This window comes from Peromyscus californicus, unplaced genomic scaffold, assembly GCF_007827085.1.
Source record: "Peromyscus californicus insignis strain IS unplaced genomic scaffold, ASM782708v3 Scaffold_4__1_contigs__length_199733344, whole genome shotgun sequence".
Classification (NCBI taxonomy): Eukaryota; Metazoa; Chordata; class Mammalia; order Rodentia; family Cricetidae; genus Peromyscus; species Peromyscus californicus.
In genome coordinates this window covers 74877012-74900094 of record NW_026294562.1, presented here as the reverse complement: position 1 = coordinate 74900094, position 23083 = coordinate 74877012, and positions in this window count along the sequence as shown.

Genomic DNA, 23083 nt, shown 5'->3' with positions numbered 1-23083 from the left:
ACGTTGAAGCGGAACGTGATGGCACACCCCTTTGATCTCAGCACTGGGGGAGGCAGAGGTAGGGGAATTTTTGTGAGTTCAAGACCAGGCTGGTCTACATAGTGAGTTCCAGGACAGCCAAGGCTGTTACACAGAGAAACTCTGTCTAGGGTCGGGGGTGGGGTGTTGTACCTAGGGATAGAACTACATTAATCATAACCATAATTCAATAACTGACCCATGCCTAGTCCATATATTTCTTGTTGCTATTGTAACAACTTATAAATTTAAACCAACATGCATTATCTTACAGTCCTAGAGGTCAGAAAGACAAATTCAGCCAGGCATAGTGGTATATGTCAGCAAATCCAGCTCTCAGGAAGATCAGGAATTCAAGACCCTTTTTGAGACAGGGTAGATCAGACTGGCCTCGAACTCACTATGTAGTGGTACATGTCGGCAAATCCAGCTGTCACATTTAAGTCATCTTTTAGATTCATCTCCCTCTGCTTCCTCACTATGAACTCAATGTGACCATTGCCTTACACTCCCACCGCAATGCCTGGGCTTCCATGATGGACTATACCCTCCAGCTGTGAACCAAAATACCCTCTTCCTTAAGTTGCATTTGTTGGATATTTTGTACCAGCCACAACAATGGAAAAAGTAACTAAAATCATACCCCAAACCTACATTAGAGTTGCCTGTGAACAAAAATCAATCAGTCTTCTGTGGTAGGGAAGCACACTGCCACCAATTTAGGTACATAACTTTTTTTTCAAAGATTTATATTTATTACATGTGTATGAGTGTATACCTGCATGAATGTTTACCATATGTGTGGCTGATGCCTCTAGAGGTCAGAAAAGGGTGTGGTGTCCTCTGGAACTGGAGTTACAGGTGGTTGTGAGCTGTCATATGAGTGCTGGGAACCAAACCAGAAGCCTTTGCAAGAGCAACAATGCTCTTAACCGCTGGGCCATCTCTCCCGATGCCTCCAATTGCTTAGTGTTATCTCTGTACTCAGTGTCTCACTGGAGAAGAGAAAAGTCAATGGCAGCCAATAAAGTTTTGGATTATCCCAAGTTTGGGGGTCACTTGTAGATCTGCATAGCTGCATACTGGAACCCTACCTTCTCTGCATGAGACTTATGGATAAATGGGAAGTTGGAGGATGCCTCTGTGTGAGCCTGTGAAGGAGAGAGTCAGAATGAAAAACAGATTTTATCCCAAACAGAGAGAGAGGAAGAGCTTCAGAAATCTACAAAAGTGAAAGGAAGGGATTAGAAAATAAAAATTGTATGTGTCTGTGACACAGAAGCCAAGCTCAGCCTCAGCCATACAGTTCCCTGGCAGAGAAGGGGAGGCAAAATAGAAGCCACTTCCAAATGGTAAGACAGATGGAAGCCAGGCAGTCCTATACCCAGGATAAGCCTACAACCCTCAGAAGCCTTAAATCCAGTTGTGAGGTTGATGCCACAGTAATTACCCCTGTGGAAAATTCAACAGCATAGAGAAATCCCATTTTGTCACGATGTATGACTCAGAGGGCAGCAGCCAGAAGCAATCTTAAAGGAGAATCAATTTTTAAAGACAGCTACCTGGGGACCTGAGATCAGGGAGCATCTACAGAGCCTCAGTTTGACCTGTCACAGCCCCCAGATAAAGGGAGGTCCAGAGATGCAGTTGTGGAGGGCAGAAGAGCCGGTCACTGGAAAACCAAAGGATGCAGGTGGCAGCATGTTGTTCTCAGAGAAACTGTGATGGGGGCCTGAGACTGTGGGTAGATCGAATTCTAAAGTCACCTGTCCATGACTCACTACTGTTTATGCTTGAGAAGCTGGAGTTCCAAGGGATGTGAGATGCCCTCAACTGTATCCCTTCAGCAGGGTGATTAGTATTCAGGAGGCCTTGAAAGTAGTAAGACAGGGCCTCAGGCTGTACCAGTCTCTGCTTCTCATACCCCCATTGCACTTAGCAGACACCACTCAGCTAAAACACTAGTCACCCCATCGATGTGGTTTAGAGAGTCACGGCAGAGTAGAAAGCCTGCCCAGTCCACAGAATGTAAAACTTGACCAGCAGGCGTTCCTGTTTCACAAAAGGAAAACAACCACGTTGAAAGACAGGTCTGGGAGACCTCAGACACTTAACCAATAGAGATTCAGCAACATCACAAGCCATAGGAAAGACCAGTCTCCAGTTCAACTGACAGCCCCTCCCCACCCTACATACACTGACAATCTTTAATTTTTTTTTCTGAACTTTTTATTTTTTAGAGGTTTTAAATTATGTGTATGTGTGTGGGTATGTGCACAGGAAGTGGTGGTTCCTTTGGAGTCCAGAAGCATCAGGCACCCCAAGAGCAGGAATTAGATGTAGTTGTTAGCTGCCCAATGATGCAGGTGCTGATACTAACTCGGGTACTCTGCAAGACCAGTATGTGCTCTTAACCAGTGAGCATCTCTCAGCCCGAGGTCTCTCAGGTTTTGAGGACCTGGAAAGAGGTTGCTTTTTTTTTCCCTTTTTCTGTGACTTTTCTACATTTAGCAGAATTTTAAAAATTTTTGCTTTATATTTGTGATTTTTTCTTCATATATTCATCTGATTTTATTTATGCATCTTTTACATTTGGGAAAGACTTATTTTTAATTTATCTGTATGAGTATTTTACCCGAATATATGTATAAGTGCACTGTGTGCATGCATGGTACCTGCAGAGGCCAGAAGGTCTGGATCCCCTGGAACTGGAGTTACAAACAGTTGTGAACTGCTGTGTGGATCCTGGGAACACAACCCGGGTCTCCTGCAAGAATTACAAGTGCTCTTAACCACTGAGCCATCTCTCCAGTGGGGAAAATTTGTTTTTCTTTTTCTTTGTTTTGTCTGAAAGCCCATGCTAGTCTTGAGCTCCTGCTCTTCCTGCCTCCCCGTCCCGTTTGCTGGGTTTACAGACGTGTAGCTATGACCGGTTCCAGAGTTCTCTCTGTTAGTTTTGTTGCACCTGTGTCCCTCGTCTCAGCATTAGGTAGTGTTTTCATGTTACCATATTGTTGGTTGTCCTTTTTTTTTTTTTAACAGAGTTGATAGTCCTGCCTGTCCTGGAACTCACTCTGTAGCCCAGGCTGGCCTCAAACTCACAGAGATCCACCTGCCTCTGCCTCCTGAGTGCCGGGAGTATAGGTGTGCAGCACCACCACCCGGCTGTATCTTTTTACTTTTTATTTAATATAGTTTTTATGTTTTGTTCCTCTTTACATTTATCTAATTTTGGTTTTGAACTTTTTAATTACTGGGAAATGTTTTCTGTTTTTCCTTTATGTTTCTTTTAAAGTTTTTTTTTTTAATATAAAGTCTTGTTTGTTTTTTTGGGGGGGGCGATTATTGTTTGTCTGTTTGTTGGCTCTAACATTCTCCACGGGCCTTGTTTCTCCTCTCTTGTTTCTGCTTCACTTCCCCCTTCCCCTTCTCCTTCCTTTATCTCACTCACAAGTGTGTTAGTTTCTTTTCTCACCGCTGTGATCTTGACCCGACAAAAACAACTGGAGGGTGGAAGGGCTGCCTTTGGCTCTCAGTTGGAGGAGGTCCAGTCCACGGCGGTGAGGAAGGGGTGCCTAGTCACCTGGGGCCCACAGTCAGAAAGCAGAGAGAGGTGCATGTCCACTGATGCTTCTCGTGTTTTCTCCATTTTATGCAGTCAGGACACTCAGCCCACAAAGTCATGCCATCTACATTGAGGGCAGGCTTCTTACACCCCAGTTCACCCAGTCAAGAAATTCCCACACAGACGAGATTCCAGATCCTGGCAAGCTAACAACATTCATCACCACATTTACTATTTTCACACTTACCCTAAATAATTTGTAACTTCTCAGCTCATTGTACAGTAGTATTGCTATTTTCAGGCTTTTGGTTATTTGTGTTGTATTATGGGATATAACTGATTTTAAGTGTATAACACAAGTTTTTTGGCTTTGTTTTGTTTTTCAAGACAGGGTTTCTCTGTGTAGCACTGGCTGTCCTGGAACTCACTCTGTAGACCAGGCTGTCCTTGAACTCACAGAGATCCACCTGCCTCTGCCTCTCAGAGTTCAGGGATTGAAGGCAAATGCCACCACAGCCCGGCTTTATCTCAGTTTTCATTTGAAGAGTTTTCAATGAAAGTCATATATAAGTTTACTCTGTTCCTGTATCTTTTCAGTTGTTTCTTATGTTCATACTTCAATAAGACCACACCTCCTAGTCCTCCCCAGACAGTTCCAACAACAAGGGACCAAATATTCAGTCATGACCCTGTGGGGGCCATTCTTATTCAAACCACCACACTTGGTCAGACTTGACTTTCTCTCTCTCTCTCTCTCTCTCTCTCTCTCTCTCTCTCTCTCTCTCTCTCTCTCTTGAGACAGGGTTTCTCTGTATAGCTTCGCGCCTTCCCTGGATCTTGCTCTGGAGACCAGGCTGGCCTCAAACTCACAGAGATCCTCCTGCCTCTGCCTCCCGAGTGCTGGGATTAAAGGCGTGCGCCACCACCACCCAGCCAGACTTGACTTTCTGTTCCAGGATCTTTCTGCAGGCCTTGTCCAGTTTTAGCCTGGTGGATTGCTGAGATGAGTGTTCACATAGATAGCTGTGCCATTCACCTTTTCTCACTAAGCCTGTTCGGTGTAGATGACATATTCCTTCCTGCACACCCCTGACTACTTTGCCAAACTGCTGACCTTTATGGTGCCTTTGCATAGCTTGAACTTTATCATCCTTTTGGATGGTCATAAAAGGATCATTGTACATTGTCTCAGCTCTCTGGAAAGAGGGGAAGACTGACTCTTCCTCTGAATATGGGAAGGTGCATCAAAATTTCTTTTATGGTTCTTTTGTCTGCTGTGTCCCAACAGTAGCTGCAAAAGCTAAGTATCTGGTATGGCTTCATGCCACTGCTGCTACAACAGTTTTCTCCTCACTGGTGTTGTCTTAACTCAGGCACAGTGGCTGTGCCTTAATCTACTAATATCTCAGTTAGCAATTGCAATTCCACAGTTACCAACCTGCTTCTCTAGCAGCAACCTGGCCACTCAGGCTACAGCCTGGAGAGAATTCTGCTCCCACAGGTACCAGCCCTGTTACTGCCACTAAAGGTAGCTTTAACCAAGTTTCTATCATTCTAATTATGACTAAGACTCGAGATTCAAAGGCTGGGGTGAAAACCTGTGAGCTCAGAGAGGCTGAGTAGCAGCTAGCTAACCCTCTCTCCTTGCCGGCATCCACGGAAGACCCATGCCTCCAATTCACCAAACCAGAAAAGCTTGTGCCACTCCAAACCCACTCTACTACTTCCTGTGTCTCTCTAGCTCTCCCGGATGCCCTCTGAGACTCTATGATTACTTTCTGTCAACTAGTTGCTAATGCAGCCACCTGACCCAAAGTAAATTTTATTTAATTAATGCAAATGCAAATGCACAGTGTGATCGAATATCCCCCACCCCGCCACGTGGTACTGGAGTTGAGCCTTCAAGAGTAAGCTGCTCTATCAGAAGACCCACCACTGCAGAAAGGAGCTACCCAAACCAAGAGACATGCAAATAGCAACACAGATACGTAAGAAACATGAAAAGGCAAAGCAACATGGCTCCTTCAAAAGCTCATGCCTCCTCAACTACTGAGATCAAATATACTGAAATACATACAATGTCAGGTAAAGATTTTTAAAGTTCTCTAGTGAACATGATCAATGACTGAAAGAATAAAAATGGGGGGGATTAGTTCGATCCAGAACCAAGTGAGGAAAGCCACGTGAGGAAATGAGCCGTTTAACAACGTGGGGAAGAAATTGGCATTGTGAAAGAAAATAGAAATGTTGAAAACAAAAAAATCAATCACCAATAGACTCAACTGAACAGAGGAAACATCAGGGATGGAGGACAGAATACTACATTCAAACATCAGCAAGTGTGAAAGTTTTAAAAAAGTATGACCGTAATAACATCCAAGAACTGTGGAGTGTGAACAAGAGACCATACCTGGGCTGAAGTGCTGACTCGGTGGTAAAGAGCCCTTGCCGCTCTGGCAGAGGGCCTAGGTTAGGTTCCCAGCACTCTTATGGCAGCTCACAAACATCAGTGACTCCATTTCCACGGCATCTGGTACCCTTTTGGCTTCCCCAGGCACTGCATGTATATGAAGCACCAAGATGTATGAAAGTACAACATACATACACATAAACTAAAATAAATATGAGAGCACACAAAAATGAAAATCTATAGTATAGAACCATGTAAGGTAAACAGTAAAGCATAGAGAATCTTGTGGTATTGTATCCCCCCAAATATTGTGCATGCTAATAAACTTATCTGGGGTCAGAGACAGAGCAGCCACAATATTAAACATAAAGGATAGGCAGTAGTGGCACATGCCTTTAATCCTAGCATTCCAGAGGCAGAAATCCATGTGTTCAAGGATACAGACAGGCATGGTGACTCATCACGCCTTTAATCCCAGCATTCCAGAGGCAGAAATCCATGTGTTCAAGGATACAGACAGGCATGGTGACTCATCACGCCTTTAATCCCAGAAAGCAAGTCTTTAATCCCAGGGAGTGGTGGTAGAAAGCAGAAATGTATATAAGGCATGAGGACCAGAAACTAGAAGCATTTGACTGGTTAAGCTTTTAGCTGATTAAGCTTCAGGCTTTCGAGCAGCAGTTCAGCTGAGAGCCATTCGGATATGAGGACACAGAAGCTTCCAGTCTGAGGAAACAGGAGCAGCTGAGGAACTGGCAAGGTGAGAGAGCTGTGGCTTGTTCTGTCTCTCTGATCTACCAGCATTGACCCCAATAACTGGCCTCGGGTTTGATTTTATTAATAAGAACTTTTAAGACTCATGCTACGGAATCTATTAAAATAACAAAAAAGTTTCCAAAATATTGAGAAATAAAGCACCAGAGGCGTTTAGCACCCCAGTTGGACATGGCTGGAGAAGAACAACTCTACACTATATACCCAACATGTCAACAACACAAATCAAAAGTCCTGCAATAGCTCAGTGGGCAGCTTGCTTGCCTAACTGCTTCAGACCAGTCTCCAGTGCAACAGAAATTGGCTATGGCCATGCACGCCTGTTGTTGCAGTACTTGGGAGCCAAAGGCAGGAAAGTCAGAAGTTTAAGATCATCTTCAGCCATATAGCAAGTACAAGAGCATACAAGGATACGTGAGAATCTGTCTTAGAAGAAAAACATACATAATAAAAGCTGTGAAGAAAAACATTAACTCACCTATAAAGGCAGAAAATCAGACCTCATCAGCAACCTCAAATTCAGGGAAGCATAATAAGGTATATTTCAGTCCTGAAAGAAAATGATTGCCAATCACAATTTCTATAGCCAGTAAAGCTATCTTCTAAAATTTACAGAGGCATTTCAAGTCAATCACAAACTAATATACTACATGACCATCAGACCAGGGCTACAGAGGAGGAAGAAGGTTTCAGTCACAAGATCACAAGAAATAATGAATTTCATGAGAGGAATGGTTGAACAAAGAACTAAGAAGGAATTTCATATGACCTCTGATACTAATAGAGGAGAAAGTAAAGAACAAACAGTAATCAAACCAGTAAGAGAAACAACAAAATTACAGCTGTTAGTATGCATCTCCTTGAATATAAATGTATCCTTGAATATAAATGACCCCACCTCACCAATAAAGAGATGCAGACTGTCTGACTGGTTTTAAAAAACTAGATCCAGGTGCTGGGTGGTGGTGGCACACGCCTTTAATCCCAGCACTTGGGAGGCAGAGCCAGACGGATCTCTGTGAGTTCGAGGCCAGCCTGGTCTACAGAGCGAGATCTAGGACAGGCACCAAAACGACACAGAGAAACCCTCTCTCAAAAACAAAACAAAACAAAACAAAACACACACACACACACACACACACACACACACACACACACACACACAAAAAAAAAAAAAAAAAACAAAAACAAAAACCCTAGTTCCAGGCCAGCCTGGTCTAGAGAGTTTGTCCCAGGACAGGCAGGGCTACATAGAGAAACCCTGTCTTGGAAAACAAAAACTAGATCCAACTATCCATTGCCTACAAGAAACATACCTCACTGATGAAGACACTACTAGACCAAGGGACAAAGGACAGAAAACAATCTAGCAAGCAAGGGAAAACTAAAAAACAAACTGGCATAACCGTTCTGACTTCAAACCAAAATGAAGAGACAAAGATGACCTCTACATATTAATAAAAGGGGAAATGCATAAAGAAGACATTCAACAATTATGTGGGTGTGTGCACATGTGTGTTTGCATACATGGGTTCTGATACTGAGTGGTTTCAGTACCCTACTAAATAGGTCACACAAACTAAAATCAATAAAGAAATTTCAATTAAACGTCATCATAAATCAAATAGTCTTAACCAGTATCTTCAGGGTATTCCATCCAACAGAAACAGAACATACATTTTCTTAGCACCTCATGAAACATCCCATAAAATAGGCCACACTCTAAGTCATGAATTAAGTCTTATCAAGTGCACAAGAATCAAAATAATCTCTATCAGATCATAGTGCAATCAAACAAGAAATCGATAGTAAGAAAAACTACAGAAACTACACAAATACATGGAAACTGAATAACATATTTTTGAATGAGCAGTTATTGAGGAACTTAGGGAGGAAATCAAAGTTTCTAGAAGCAAGGAAAAATGAAAGCACAATCTACCATAACCTTTGGGATACAGCTAAGGCAGTTCTAAGAGAACATGCATACTATTTGAGTACTTACATCAAAAAAAAGGTAGAGAAACCCATGATGCAGCTCAGGTTCTTAGGAACACAAGAACAAGGCAAACCCAAAGCAGCAGGCAGAAATAAATAATAAAGGAGAAGAATTAATGAAATTGGGAGTAAAAAGAAATTCATAGAGCTCATCAAGCATATGGCTTTTTGGAAAAACAAGACTGAAAAACCAAAATAGTCAAAAGAGAGAAAAGATACAAATTCATTAGACATGGAAAGGAAGGAGGTTGCGAGGACCTAGCCTCACTGCACCTCACACTTTCATAAAACAGAAATGGAGGAAACGCTACCAAACTCATCCTATGAAACGAGCTTTACTCGATACTAAAACTAAATAAGAACACACAAAGAAATCCATAGACTGATTTCCCTGGCAAATATAGATGTTAAAAGTCTTGATAAAAGGTTTGCAAATTGAGCTCAATAATCCATTCAGGAGATCATACACAGGAGTAGAGAAATAGTTGTATGGTTAAGAGCACTTGCTGCTCATGCAGAGGACCTGGGTTTGGTTCCCAGAACCTACATAATGGCTCACAGCCATCTACTATTCCAGTTCGAGGGGATCTGATGCCCACTTATGAATACTGTGGGCACTACACATATATGGTGCTTGTGCATACATGCAGGTGAAACACCCATACACATAAAAGAAAAATAAATCATAAAAACCCCCACCATGACCAAGTTGATATCATTCCAAGGGTACAAAGTTGGTTCAACATATGCAAATCGGTAAGTGTAATTCTGCACATAAATAGACTGAAGGACAAAAATCATATCAACATCCAAATTGATGCAGAAAAGGCCTTTAACAAACTTCACCATCTTTTCTGGATAAGGACCTGAAAGGGGACCAAAAAGATGGCTGAATGGGTAAAGGAGTCTGTCACCAAGATTGATGACTTGAGAGTTTGATCATCCCAGAACACTAAATAAATACAATGTAATATCAAATTGTTAAAAGCCCGAAGAAACCAGAAATAAAAGGAACAAACCTCAACATGATGAAGACAGTATATGACATGTATATAGACCTTTATACTAAGTGTCAAAAACCAGCATTTACCCTAATGGAATGAGACAACGGTGCCCACTTTTCTTTTGAGACAGGGTTTCTCTTTGTGTAGCTCTGGCTGTCCTAGAACTCGCTCTGTAAACCAGGCTGGCCTCGAACTCTGAGGTCTGCCTGCCTCTGCCTCCCGAGTGCTGGGATTAAAGGTGTGCACCACCACCGCCCAGCTTCACTCTTATCCAAGTCCTCAAAGTCTTAACTAGAGAAATAAGACAAGAGAAAGGATAAAAGAAAACACTCAGAAATTATCTCTATTTGAAGATGACCTGATCCTATACTTAAAAGACCCTAGAGAGTCCACCAGAAAACTCCTAGTTCTGATATACACTTCCAACAAAGCAGCAGAATACAAGTCAGGATCTTCTTTACACACTAATAACAAACTCCCTGAGAAAGAAATCAAGAGGAAAAATTCCATTCCCAATAGCAACAAACAAACAAACAAACAAACAAACAAAACAAAACAACCTAGAATAAACCTCACCGAGAAAGTGAAAGGTGATTTAAGACCCTGAAGAAAGAAATTTTAAAAAAATACTAGAGGATGTCCCATGCACCTGGATTGGCAGGATTAGTATTGTGAAATGGCTATGTTACTGAAAGCATTTTACAAATTCAATGCAAAAACTACCAAAATCCCAATGACATTCTTCACAGAACTAGGGGAAAAAAATCCTGAAATTCGTGTAGAATCACAAAAGACCCCCAAATAACCAAAGCCTTCCGTGGGAGAAAGAACAGTCCTTCAGGTGTCACACTATCCAATCTCAAATTATATTACAGAGCAGAGCCATAGTTGTTTTATTTTTTTAAAAGTCATCTGGGTGTAGTGGCTCAAGCCTTTAATCCCAACAGAAGCCTGAATCAGTCAGAGGCAGGAGGATCTCTGTGATTCAAGGCCAGCCTGGTCTACAAAGTGAATTCCAGAACAGCTAGAGTTGTTACACAGAGAAACTTTGTCTCAAACAAACAAACAAACAAACAAATAAATAAATAAATTAATAAATAATAATAATAATAATAATAATAATAATAATAATAATGCAAAAAATAAACCAAGTTAATATTTTTAAGAACTGGGTGGGGCTAAAGAGAAGGCCCAGGGGTTAAGAGTATTTGCTACTTGGGGGCTGAAGAGATGGCTCAGTGGTTAAGAGCACGGACTGCTCTTCCATAGGACCCAGGTTCAATTCCCAGCATCCACATGGCAGCTCACAACTGTCTGGAGCTCCATCACTCAGACATCCATGGCAAAACATCAATGTTAAAAATAAGAAGAAAAAAAAAGGAGTATTTTCTTACAGAGGATTGGGTTCTTTCCCAACACCTACATGGCACCTCATAACTGTAACTCCTGTATCAAGGAATCTGAAGCCCTCTTCTGGCCTCTAAGTTCAAGGTCAGCCTGGTCTACATAGAGTGTTCCAAGCCAGCAAGGGCTATACAGTGAAACTTTGTTAAAAAAAAAAAAAAGAAAGAAAAGAAAAAAGAAAAAGAAAAAGGAAAAAGAAAAAAAAGACTTGGGGATGTTTGTTATGCAGCAGTTGATGACAGTAACAACACTGATTAAAAAAAAGATGGAATGTGCTTCCTACAATTATTCTCTCTTGCTCCCAAAGGCCTATGTGATTTTTCTAGTTCTCCAACCTATGTTCAGAATTTCCCCCATATTTTCTCTGCTGGCATATAATTTCTGTGTCCTCACTATAAAGATGAGACAACAGAGGTTCAGAGAGCCTAAGAAATATACCAAAGGTCACAGCTTCCTAGGAGTTCCCGCTAACTCACGCCTGAGCCTCTAGCACCCTTCATTTTAACACTATTGCTTGTTCTACCTCACTATGATGGCCATCGTTTGAGGGTGATGTCACTGGAGGAATGACCGACATCCTGAAGGCTCCCACACGTGGGCCAGTAGGGGGAGCTCTGTTCCTAAGGAGCCACTTTCCACCACCCAGCAGGGGATACGCCAATGCAGCGTCTTGGTGGAAAGGCATTCTGGGAGATGGCAGGTTCCTTGAAGGGAAGGGTAAAGAGGGAAGCATTGACTAAGCTCCAGATTTACCGTATTAATTTTTAGTGCAAGAGCCTGGTGCTGCCTTAAAGAACCCCTGGGTTCCTCTGTCCTGCATCTGGTCCCACTCCAAGCTCTAGGGCAGATCTCTATGGAGGCCATAGAGTTCCCAAGAAAAGGGGATCTGCGATACCGGCACGGCTGTCTTCCTTAGTTCTCCACCCGCTGGCAGGATACCGGAGAGCGGGTGTTTCCTCCCTGGAACCGTCTTTGCCCGCATCGTTCCTCCCTAGACCTGTGCCAGCCCTGTTCTTAGCTCCAGGAGCTGCCTTGCTCTTGCGCTTTGCCAACATTCTCCCTGATGTCAATGGGTGAGAGAAAAGAGACTTTCCTCCCCGATTGTAGAGGCAAAACCAGAGACTCAAGTCAACATGGGGGATAAACAGTAGTCCTTGGTATGTACCAGGGCTATAGTCGGCCGGTGCAGCCCATTCTCCCCACTTTCTCTGCTCCAGGGTTTGGAAAGAAGGGACGATCCTTTGTCTTCTCTGACCACTTTGTACTGATACCTGCTTTAGAGCTAGGTCTAGAGAAAACTGATCGACCACAGGGAGCATACGGACGTTTCTGATAACCCTAGCAAAATTCTACTAAAACAGACATACTGGCCATGGTGGTGCTGACTTGTAATCTGAGCACTTGGAGGCTGAGATAGAAAGAGCATGAATTCAAGTCTAGCCTGGACTATATAGTGATTTCCAAGCCGGTCTGGATTATGGTGTGAGAATCTGTCTCAAAATAAACACAGATATAATTGTAACTCCTATTAAAGAGTATGGTGATTTGAATGAGAATCGTAGACTAATATTTATAGCACTTGAACTCCAGGTGGTTTGGGGAGGCTGAGGAAATGTGGTCGTGCTGGAGGAAGGATGTCACTAGGGGTGGGCTTTGAAGTTTCAAAAGACTCATGCCATTTCTAGATAGCTCTCTGTTTTCTGTTTGTGGGTTGAGATGGGAACTCAGCTGTTGCTCCAGCATCATGCCTGCCTGCTGCCATGTCCCCAGCATAATGGTGATAGACTCATCCCTTTAGAACCTAAGCCCCAATTCTTCTATACATTGCCTTGACCATGGGGTTTTAGTCACAGTGATAGAAAAGTGACTAAGACAAAGAGTGTTTTTAACAAGCTGACTGTGGTAACATAAGCCAGCATAACAGCACTTGGCAAGCTGTGACAGGAGGATCAAGAGTTCAAGACCAGTCTGGGCTATATTGTGAGACCTTGGAAGATAGCTCAATCAGTGCAGTGTTGCCTAGTGTGGTGATTTGAATGAGAATGACCTCCATAGACACATCTGTTTGAATACTTGGTCTCCACTTAGTGGAACTGTTTGGGAAGGATTAGGAGGTTTGGTCTTGTTGGAGGAGATGTGTCACTGGAGTGAACTTTGAGGCTTCCCAATACCTCCAGGACTCTCTCTCTTTCCTATTCAGGATGTGAGATCTCATCTGTTGCTGACACCATGCTGATCACTTCATCATTGTGGAGTCTGGAAACATAAGCCCAATCAATTGCTTTTTGATAAGTTACCTTGGTCATTGTGTCTTATCACAGCAATAGAAAAGTTGGTACCAGGAAGTGGTCTATTACTGTGACAGACTGTTAATCCCACTGGAGAGAATAGGACCACTACCACAATTTTTGAGCCAGATTTGAAGAAAGCTTGTTTTATTGGGGTGCACCTGATACCTGGCCATGACTCCTATGTCAGACTAAAGAGAGAACAGCCCAGAGCCCCTTTCCTAGGGCTCTTTTAGGGAACAAATCACAAGTAGTTGCAAAGCAGGTTTGTAGACGTGAGACAATGGAGCAGTAAGAACTACAGGAAAATCTTAAAAACAAAACAAAATAACAACAAAAAAACAACAGCCATAACCATACGGTTACCATGCGATTAGGGAGGGTTCGGGTGTTCTCAAAAACAAGTCAAGGTCATGGGTTGGGGCAGGTCAGGTTCCAGGAAACAGAAACTTAGAAACTCTGCTTGTATAGTAAGTGGAAATTTATTTTTAACAATACAGCACAGTGGCTTCTGCCTTCATGATGGAGTCAGGGAGGTTCCTCACAAACCTGACCATATTATTGTCTGCAAGAATGCAGAAGACTTTGGGACTTTGGATTAGAAAAGTTGTTGAGTTGGGTATTGGTGACACACGCCTTTAATCCCAGCACTCGGGAGGCAGAGGCAGGCAAATCTCTGAGCTCCAGGCCAGCCTGGTCTACAGAGTGAGTTCTAGGACACCCAGGGCTACACAGAGAAACCTTGTCTTGAAAAAACAAAGAAACAAAAAAAGAAAAGCTATTGAATGCTGTAAGCAGAACTAAATGGGCCATCCTGGTAGGAACTTGGTTGAAAGACAATAGCGTTGAGACCCACGTGGAGGCCCAGCTCGAGGAGTTTCAGAAGGGAAGAATACTGGCCACGGGGTTAGGGACTACCCTGGTAATATTTGGCAAAGAAAATTGACTGTTTTCTGCCTTCTTCCTAAGAACCTGCCTGAGGCTAAATTGAACAGTAATGGACTAATTCTTTGGCAGATATTTCAAGACAGCTTAATATTGACTCAGCCATGTGGTTATTAGTAAGCAGTGTTATGGAGGTCTACAGTGAAAGAGTGAGTGGTACAAAAATACAAAATGTGCAGTTTAAAGACAAAGAGCGCCAGGAAATCTAATGCTGGAGCCAAGGCTTGTGCTGAAAGAGATGAGGAGGCTAGAGGGAGGCCTGGTGCTCCCTGCTCATTCAAATAAAGGGATTGGTACCCTCAGGGCAAGACCTCACCCAGCTAAGATTCCAACCTGTGAAAGGAGAAGGCCTAAGGAATTTTCTTCTCCTAAAAAGGAACAAATCAAAGGGATTCAAGGGAACCAGGGCTCACCCCAAGTTGGTAGTCAAACCTGGGCAGTCTCATTCATGTAACGCTGGCTTTAGTCATAAACGGTACACTAATAAAGGGCTGTGGAATCTTCCTCCGGGGGTTAAGGAGAGCCGCTGATGTCAGGGACATCCCTGCATGAAGGTCCTGGGAGGACAAGAAGCCTGAGAAACCATTGTGTAGAGCTGTGAGCACACAGGGAGTAGAACCAGCCCAAGAGAGAAGGATGCTTCAGTCAGCAAAGCTGGAAGGGCAGAGGCATCTAAACCCTCTAATGCTGGACACAGAGCTCCAGGATTTGGAGTTTACCCTGCTCGGTTTCCATATTATTATTCCTAGCTGCTTCTGGAGTCACATGACTGCGCATGCCCTGTCAGCAGTCAGGCAAAATGCTTAGTCACTCCAGGGCCTTATGTCCTATGTAATCCATGCACAGCATGGTAATGTAATCTGCATGCAGCGTGATCACATAATCTATGTGCATGTGCGGCGTAGCTACATAAGCCCATATAGGCATGCGTGAGGTGACCTGTAAAAGCCGGCTTTAACAGCTCCCCACTCTCTCTCCCTTTCCCCAGAGGTAGTGTGCACCTCCCTCTCCCCCTTCTCTCTCTCTCTCTTTCTCCCCCCCCCCACCTTTCTTTTTGGTAGGTCTACCCACCTCCATCCTTTCCCTTCCCTAATAAAAAACTCTTATAATGGGTTCCGTTGTGCCTCGTGTTTTCTCACTCCCAGTAAATAACTCAGACAAATAAATGACACATATTGCTTGGAACCAGTATTTCCTCACTATGCTTCCATTGTTCCCTTTTGAAATGGTAATACATAGTCTGTTCCATTGGATGTTACAAGTCTGTAATTTGCATTTTGATTTTACAAGGGGGTTACAGTTTAGAGATTGCCTTGAGTCTCAGGAGAGATTGTGAACTTTGGACATTTTAACAGTACTGAGATTGAAAGACTGTGGCGACAATTGAAGTTGGACTAAATGCTCTTTGCATGCTGATATGGCCACAAGCGTGTGGGGGAGCCAGGGAGTAGACTGTGGTGGTTTGAATGAGAATGGCCCCACAGGCTCAGATGTTTGAATAACTTGGTCTAAAGTTGATTGAACTGTTTGGGAAAGAAGTGTGGCCTTGTTGGAGGAGGTGTGTCATGAGGCTTTGAGGCTTCCAAAGCTTCCTGCCATCCCCAGTGCTCTCCTTGGTTTCTGTTCAACACGTGAGTTCTCAGCTATTTCTGCCATCCTACCTTGCTCCATCATCATGCATGCACTTTAACCCTCTGGAAACTTAAGCCCAAATAATCAGTTTTTTAAAAATAAGTTGCCTTGGTTATTATGTCTTATCACAACAATAGAAAAGTAGCTAATACGCCTAGCATGCATAAAATCCTGAATTAGATCCTCAATACCACATCAGACTAGATGGTACAATTCTGAAATCCCAGCACTTGGGAGGTGGGAATAAGATCAGAAGTTCAAGGTCATCCTGGGATACACATCAAGTTCAAAGCCAGCCTTGACTACATGAGACCCTGTTTCAAAGAAAAATCAGACGGGTACTTGGGAACTTCCCATCTCCATGCACATGATGTCCACCCGATTTCTGTCACTCCAGGCTTTCTTCTTTCACTTATGCCTTGACCAGAGTTGCAATGCTGATCTCATCAAGTTGATAAGATTGGTGTGGGGTCCACAGAGACTCCATGGTATTGCCTTATTCCATCTTGACTCAAGGTCAGAGAGCCCTAGCTTGTTTTGCCCTACAAGGCTGCATAATAGGATGTTTTGGCCAAAGGCATGGCTACCAGGTGTCTTATACTTCAAGGCCTGCAGGATGTTTTGCCATAAGATGTGGCTACTAGATGTTTTGAGAATTAAGGAAGTGTTTATACTTGTCTGTACTTTGTACCTTGAACCATTGTGTCCTTGAAAGGGGGAGATCTTTTGCCTCTTCCCTTGCTAGTGTATAAAAAGCCCATGAGGAATAAACTTTAGGTGACTGTGGTATTGACTCAGAGCCCTCCCGAAGCTATCCTGTGTCTCTATCTTTTTTTTTTTTTTTTTTTGGTTTTTCGAGACAGGGTTTCTCTGTGTAGCTTTGCGCCTTTCCTGGATCTCGCTCTGTAGACCAGGCTGGCCTCGAACTCACAGAGATCCGCCTGCCTCTGCCTCCCGAGTGCTGGGATTAAAGGCGTGCGCCACCACCGCCCGGCGTGTGTCTCTATCTTTTTCTTCATCTACATCTATATTTTTCATATCTATTATTTCTCAATCCACACTCCCCATACCAAGGACTGTCTGAAGATCAGGCTGGACTCAGCAGATTGGGAAATCTCTAGATTAGTAAAATGCATCTCTAGTAGTCTCTGTGTTAACATTTTCAGAGGCAGTTACATCAAAAGGGTACTGAGCAATGAGTGTATGGGTCCCTGGAGAGGTCCACAACATGACTGCATTATTGGGAAGTAGTAGAGCCTAGTTGGAGGAGGTAGTTCTTAGTATGTTGGGGGGGGGCGTGTATCTTACCCCTTCTTGTATGGTCCCTTTTCTCTACTTCCTGCCCATCATAGTGTGAATGGCTGCATGGCACTATACCCTGTCCACCATGATGGGCCTCTTGAAACCTTTGGAACTGTGAGCCAAAAAATGTCCTTCCTTTCTTGTTTCTGTTGAGTATTGATCACAGTGGAGAAAAAGGTCACTTACGTGAGGATGACTTGACAGATGAGGTAACTTCCACAAAGCTGACCCACAGTTCTCTTATTTAAGATTCAAACTGTGGACTGCCAGCGAGGTGGTGCAGTGGGTAGATCCCTCGCTATGCAGGCATGAGGACCTGAGTGTGGACTCAAACATCCACATAAAAATGTGAGCACATGTCTGTAACCACAGTGCTGGCAGGCAGAGGCAAGCAGACCTTAGGAGCTCACGGGCCAACCAGGATAGTCCAAAAAAGCAAGCCCCACATTAAGTAAGAGACTTTGTCTCAAAAAATAAGGTGGAGAAGTGATTCAGGAAGACGTCCCAGTGTCAAACTCTGGCTTCCATACCTGCGCACATGCATGCAAGTGTGCACACATGTATATAGCACACACACACAGATACACACTCATAGAGAGAGAGAGAGAATACAAATGTTAAAGAGGGCTGCAGTCATGTACAACACACACATAGCAGGTCATACTCCTCATACACAATCCATCTGAATAGGTTTCAAAAGTCTGATTTCCGGTTACTTGGACATCTGGCGACCATTGGTCATGGTGTCCCTAAAAACAATAATGAAATTCTGAGTCTGGGGAGATGGCTCAGCCATTAAAAGTACTTGCTGCTTTTGCAGAGGACCCAGGTTGGGTTCTCAGCACACATATGATGGCTCACAAGTATCTGTAACTCCAGTTCCATGGGATTGGATGCCCTCTTCCAGTCTCCAAGGGCCCCAAACATACAGGTGATGTAAGCAAAGCACTCATACATATAAAATTTTAAAAACTGAGCCGGGCGGTGGTGGCGCACGCCTTTAATCCCAGCACTCGGGAGGCAGAGCCAGGCGGATCTCTGTGAGTTCGAGGCCAGCCTGGGCTACCAAGTGAGTTCCAGGAAAGGCGCAAAGCTACACAGGGAAACCCTGTCTTGAAAAAAAAAAAAAAATTAAAAAACTGAAATACCAATTTTATTACACTTGCATTTATCCTTCTTTTGTTTGTTTGGTTTGGTTTGGTTTTTCGAGACAGGGTTTCTCTGTGTAGCCCTGGCTATCCTGGAACTCTCTGTAGACCAGGCTGGCCTCAAACTCACAGAGCTCTGCCTGCCTCCCGAGTGCTGGGATTAAAGGGGTGCTCCATTACTGCTTGGCTGTATTTATCCTTTTACACAGGCAGTTTGTAAAGTTCAGGCCTTTGACTGGAATTTTTCTTTTTGTGCCTTCATAGTTAGGTTCAGGTTAGCCATTTTTGGCAGGAACACAGCAAAGGGACTCTCATATCCTCAGTATATCATATTAGTAGCTAGTACCGTTAGGTTGTGCTATTATGGATGATGTAAGTTCAGTCACTTAAATGGAGGCCCACCAGATTCCTCCGTTAGCCAGATATCTTGTATCCTTTGTAATCAATAATCTGGGAGGTAAATCATTTGAGTCAATCTCAATATCCTTATTCCCACGTTATTTTGCTGATTGTTTGAGAATCCATGAATAAGTCTGTTCTAAACCAGTAATTACTATAGTGGTTACATTTTTTTTTTCCTATTGAACCTCCTGCCTTCTTAGTATTTGATTTGAGGAAATACCCTTTTATTCTCAGTTAATGACCACAAGGCAATTACAAAACATGTTTTTTTGTTTTTGTTTTTGAGACAGGGTTTCATTGTTTAGCTCTTGCTGTCCTGGAACTCACTTTGTGGACCAGGGTGGTCTTGAACTCACAGAGATCTGCCTGCCTCTGCCTCCCCAGTGCTTGGATTAAAGGTGTGAACCACCACCCACCCGGCTTACAAAACATTTTTTTTTTTTTCGAGACAGGGTTTCTTTGTGTAGCTTTGGAGCCTGTCCTGGAACTTGCTCTGCAGACCAAGCTGGCCTCAGACTCACAGAGATCTGCCTGCCTCTGCCTCATGAGTTCTGGGATTAAAGGCGTGCGCCACCACCGCTCGGCTACAAAACATTTTTAAACTTCACCTCATGCTTTAGTTTCTTTCAATATTTTGAAATTATCGGCTTCTCTTTTCTGGCTTCTAATATTGGTAGTGAGGACTCGCCTGGTAATTTACCATCTCTTGTAAGGGATCTAATTTTCATCAAGAAATGAAAGGCTAGGGCTAGAGAAATGGTTCAAAGGTTAAAAGTGCTTTCTGCTCTTCTGAGACCCAGGCTCAGTCTCCAGCACACAGGTTAGTTGCTCATAGCCACCTGTAACTCCAGCTCCAGGGAATCTGATAACCTCTTCTGACCTCCACGTGTACCCACACATGCATGACATACACTCACACAGACACACACACACACACACATATACATACATGAAAATAAAATAATAAATGTTTTTAAAAGGAAGGAAGGAAGGAAGGGAGGGAGGGAGGGAGGGAGGGAGGGAGGGAGGAAGGAAGGAAGGAAGGAAGGAAGGAAGGAAGGAAGGAAGGAAGGAAGGACAGTCGAGCTAGAACCAGTAAGACAGATGGCTCAGCAGGGAAAGGCACTTACTGCCAAGACCAACGACCTGAGTTTGGTTCTAGGAACCTACAGGGTAGAAAAAGTGAAGCAACTCTCAAAAGTTTCCTTTGAGTTCCACATGGATACTGTGGCATGTGCCCCACTCCTCATGAACAAATGTAATTAAAAAATATTGCCAGGCAGTGGTGGTACATGCCTTTAATCTCAGCACTCAAGAGGCAAAGGCAGACAATCTCTGAGTTCAAGGCCAACTTGGTCTATGGAGCAAGTTCCAGGACAGCCAGGGTAACACAGAGAAACCCTGTCTGAAAAAAATATAGATAAATATATATTTAATATTTAATATAGTACCACATTATATAATGATATATATCATTGTTTTATATATATATACATATTAGTTTGAATGTAATTGGCCCCCTACAAATTCATAGGGAGTGGCATTATTAGGAGGTGTGGCTTTGTTGGAGTAGGTATGGCCTTGTTGGAGGAAGTGTGTCACTGTGGAGGCGGGCTTTGAGCTCTCATATATGTTTAAGCCATGCCCAGTGTCTCAGACCACTTCCTGTTGCCTGTAGATCAAGATGTAGCTCCTTCTCCACTCTCAGTTCCTTCTCCAGCACCATGTTCTGCCATGTTGGTAATGAACTAACCTCTGAAACTGTAAGCCACCCCAATTAAATGTTTTCCTTTATAAGAGTTGCCATGGTCGCAATGTCTCTTCACAGCAATAGAAACCCTAACTAAGACAATATGTGTGTGTGTATGTGTATGAAATATATTTTTCATATATATGTATATATACACATATATATGAAGTGTGTGTGTGTGTGTGTGTGTGTGTGTAGAAGTCAGGTAGAGCAAGAGAGGAAAGGTTAGATTTGAAAAAGAAATTAAACTTTAAAGAATAAAATGAAATTCTTTGAGCAAATGTAACAGACACATGAAAGTCAAAACTGATAAAGATCCTGAGAAAGGGAGTAAACTGGAAGACAGGGCTGAAGAAATCACCCAGCATGCAAAATGATGAGGAAGAAGGGGGATATAAACGAGGTTGCCGTTCTGGATGAAAAACTTCTAACACATCAAACGGAAGTCCCGGTGAGAACAGCAAGAGAGAACTAGAGGCGATGCTGCTCCAGGGGAGTGGCTGGGAGCATCACAGAACTGAAAAGGCGTGAATCTTAGCCATGACTGTCTTCACCTGCTGCTACTGTCCTAGCAAGATACCAAAACCAAAGTTTGTTTCTTCTCTTCACAGTACTGGATTGTGAAAGCCTGAGATCAGGTTGTTTGCCCTGTCCTTGGCTTGCCAATGACTCTCTTCTCCTGTCCTCACCTGATCTTCCTGCACATCTGGGTCCTAACCTCCCCTTTGTACAAGGACATGGGTCATACTGAGGTAGGACTTGCCCTGCTGACCTATTTCCCTTCATTTCCACTTTAAAGAGCTTGTCTCTGAAGAAAGTCTTATTTGGGTCTCTCGGTTAGGGTTTCAGCATGAATTTGTGGGAGACACATTCCAGCCATAATCAATGGGAATAGTAATATCTACTAGATATGATAGGTAGAAGAAAATCCACACCTCAACAGGATGTAGTGAAATGGCTGGACACCAGAGACAGACAGGCCCTTCACGGCAGCCAGAGAGGAAAATCATACCTTGCTGACAACCCTCTGGCCTCACTACTTACATTTCAGGTGCCCAGACAAGCATTCCTGATTTGTTTTCATGCCCCAGCATCACCCCATCTCCTATTGTGGAAAACACAGGCTTGCCCTCCATCTGGGTTGAGCCATTACTGTGCTCTGGACACAGCTGAATCTTTTCTCATGTGCCAAGTGCCCTGCATCCTCAAAGCCAGCCTCAAAATCCGTCCAAGCTCATCACCAAGGCTGCTTGCTCCTCTGATCAACACTGTTCAGTCTAGGGCTAGGAAGTGTGTCAATCTGCTCACAAGCACCAGGGCCTTGCTGACCAAGGCCACTAAGTAGATGTAGACCTTAACATTTCTCTCATACCTATCCTAAAGTTAAAATCCACTCGGGTTACAGCAACTCTTTTAAAAGCAGATGTGGTCACATCCAAGGATCCTTCACAGACACAAAGTACCCCTTATTAAGTTTGACTTGTATTTCTAGCTAGGGAGAGTGTGCTGCGTTTCTGTCTCAGCTTCTCAGAATTGATAAGACCGTGGCACAAAACTGTGGTGGCTGGACCTGGTGTGACCTGTGTGTGCAGTTCCTGTCGCTCAGAAATCAGAGCTCCATTCTCTTCAGAGCAAAGCATTGACGAAGAAGGCTGTGCATTCGGTACCAGTCTTTGTTACCAAACAAGTGAATGAGAGGACGTTACTTGTTCTCTGGAGCCGGGTCTGCAGTCTCTGAGAATGTCTTCCTCTACACCAGCAACCTACAGGTTTACTTGAGCCTTGAATTCACAGAGGGAAGATGACATGGGGCAGGTTTGACAGGAGTTGAGATGGCTTCAAATCAGAATCCTTCGGAGATGACAGTAGAAGCAGATTAGGCATTTATTTATTATTGATTGATTGATTGATGTTTTCTTTTTCAGACAAAGCCTTACTAGCCCCGGTGTCTTAGTCAGGGTTCCATTGCTGTGAAGAGACACCATGATCACGGCAACTCTTATAAAGGAAAGCATTTAACTGGGGCTGGCTTACAGTTCAGAGGTTTAACGTATTATCAGCATGGCGGGAAGAATAGCAACAGGCAGCAGATGTGGTGCTGGAGAATGAGCTGAAAGTTCTGCATCCAGATCCGTAGGCAGCAAAAAGACAGAAGCTGGGCCTGGCTTGGGCCCTTGAAACCTCAATGCCCATCCCCAGTGACACACTTCCTCCAATAAGTCCATACCTTCTCCAAAAAGGCCACACTCCTAATCCCTCTCACACAGTGCCATCCCCTGATGACCAAGTGTTTTATTTAGGGTTTCTATTGCTGTGAAGAGACACCATGAGGATTGAAAAGCCCATGCCAAGCCCAGAATCTCTCTCTCTCTCTCTCTTTCTCTCTCTCTCTCTCTCTCTCTCTCTCTCTCTCTCTCTCTCTCTCTCTTTCTCTCTCTCTCTCTCC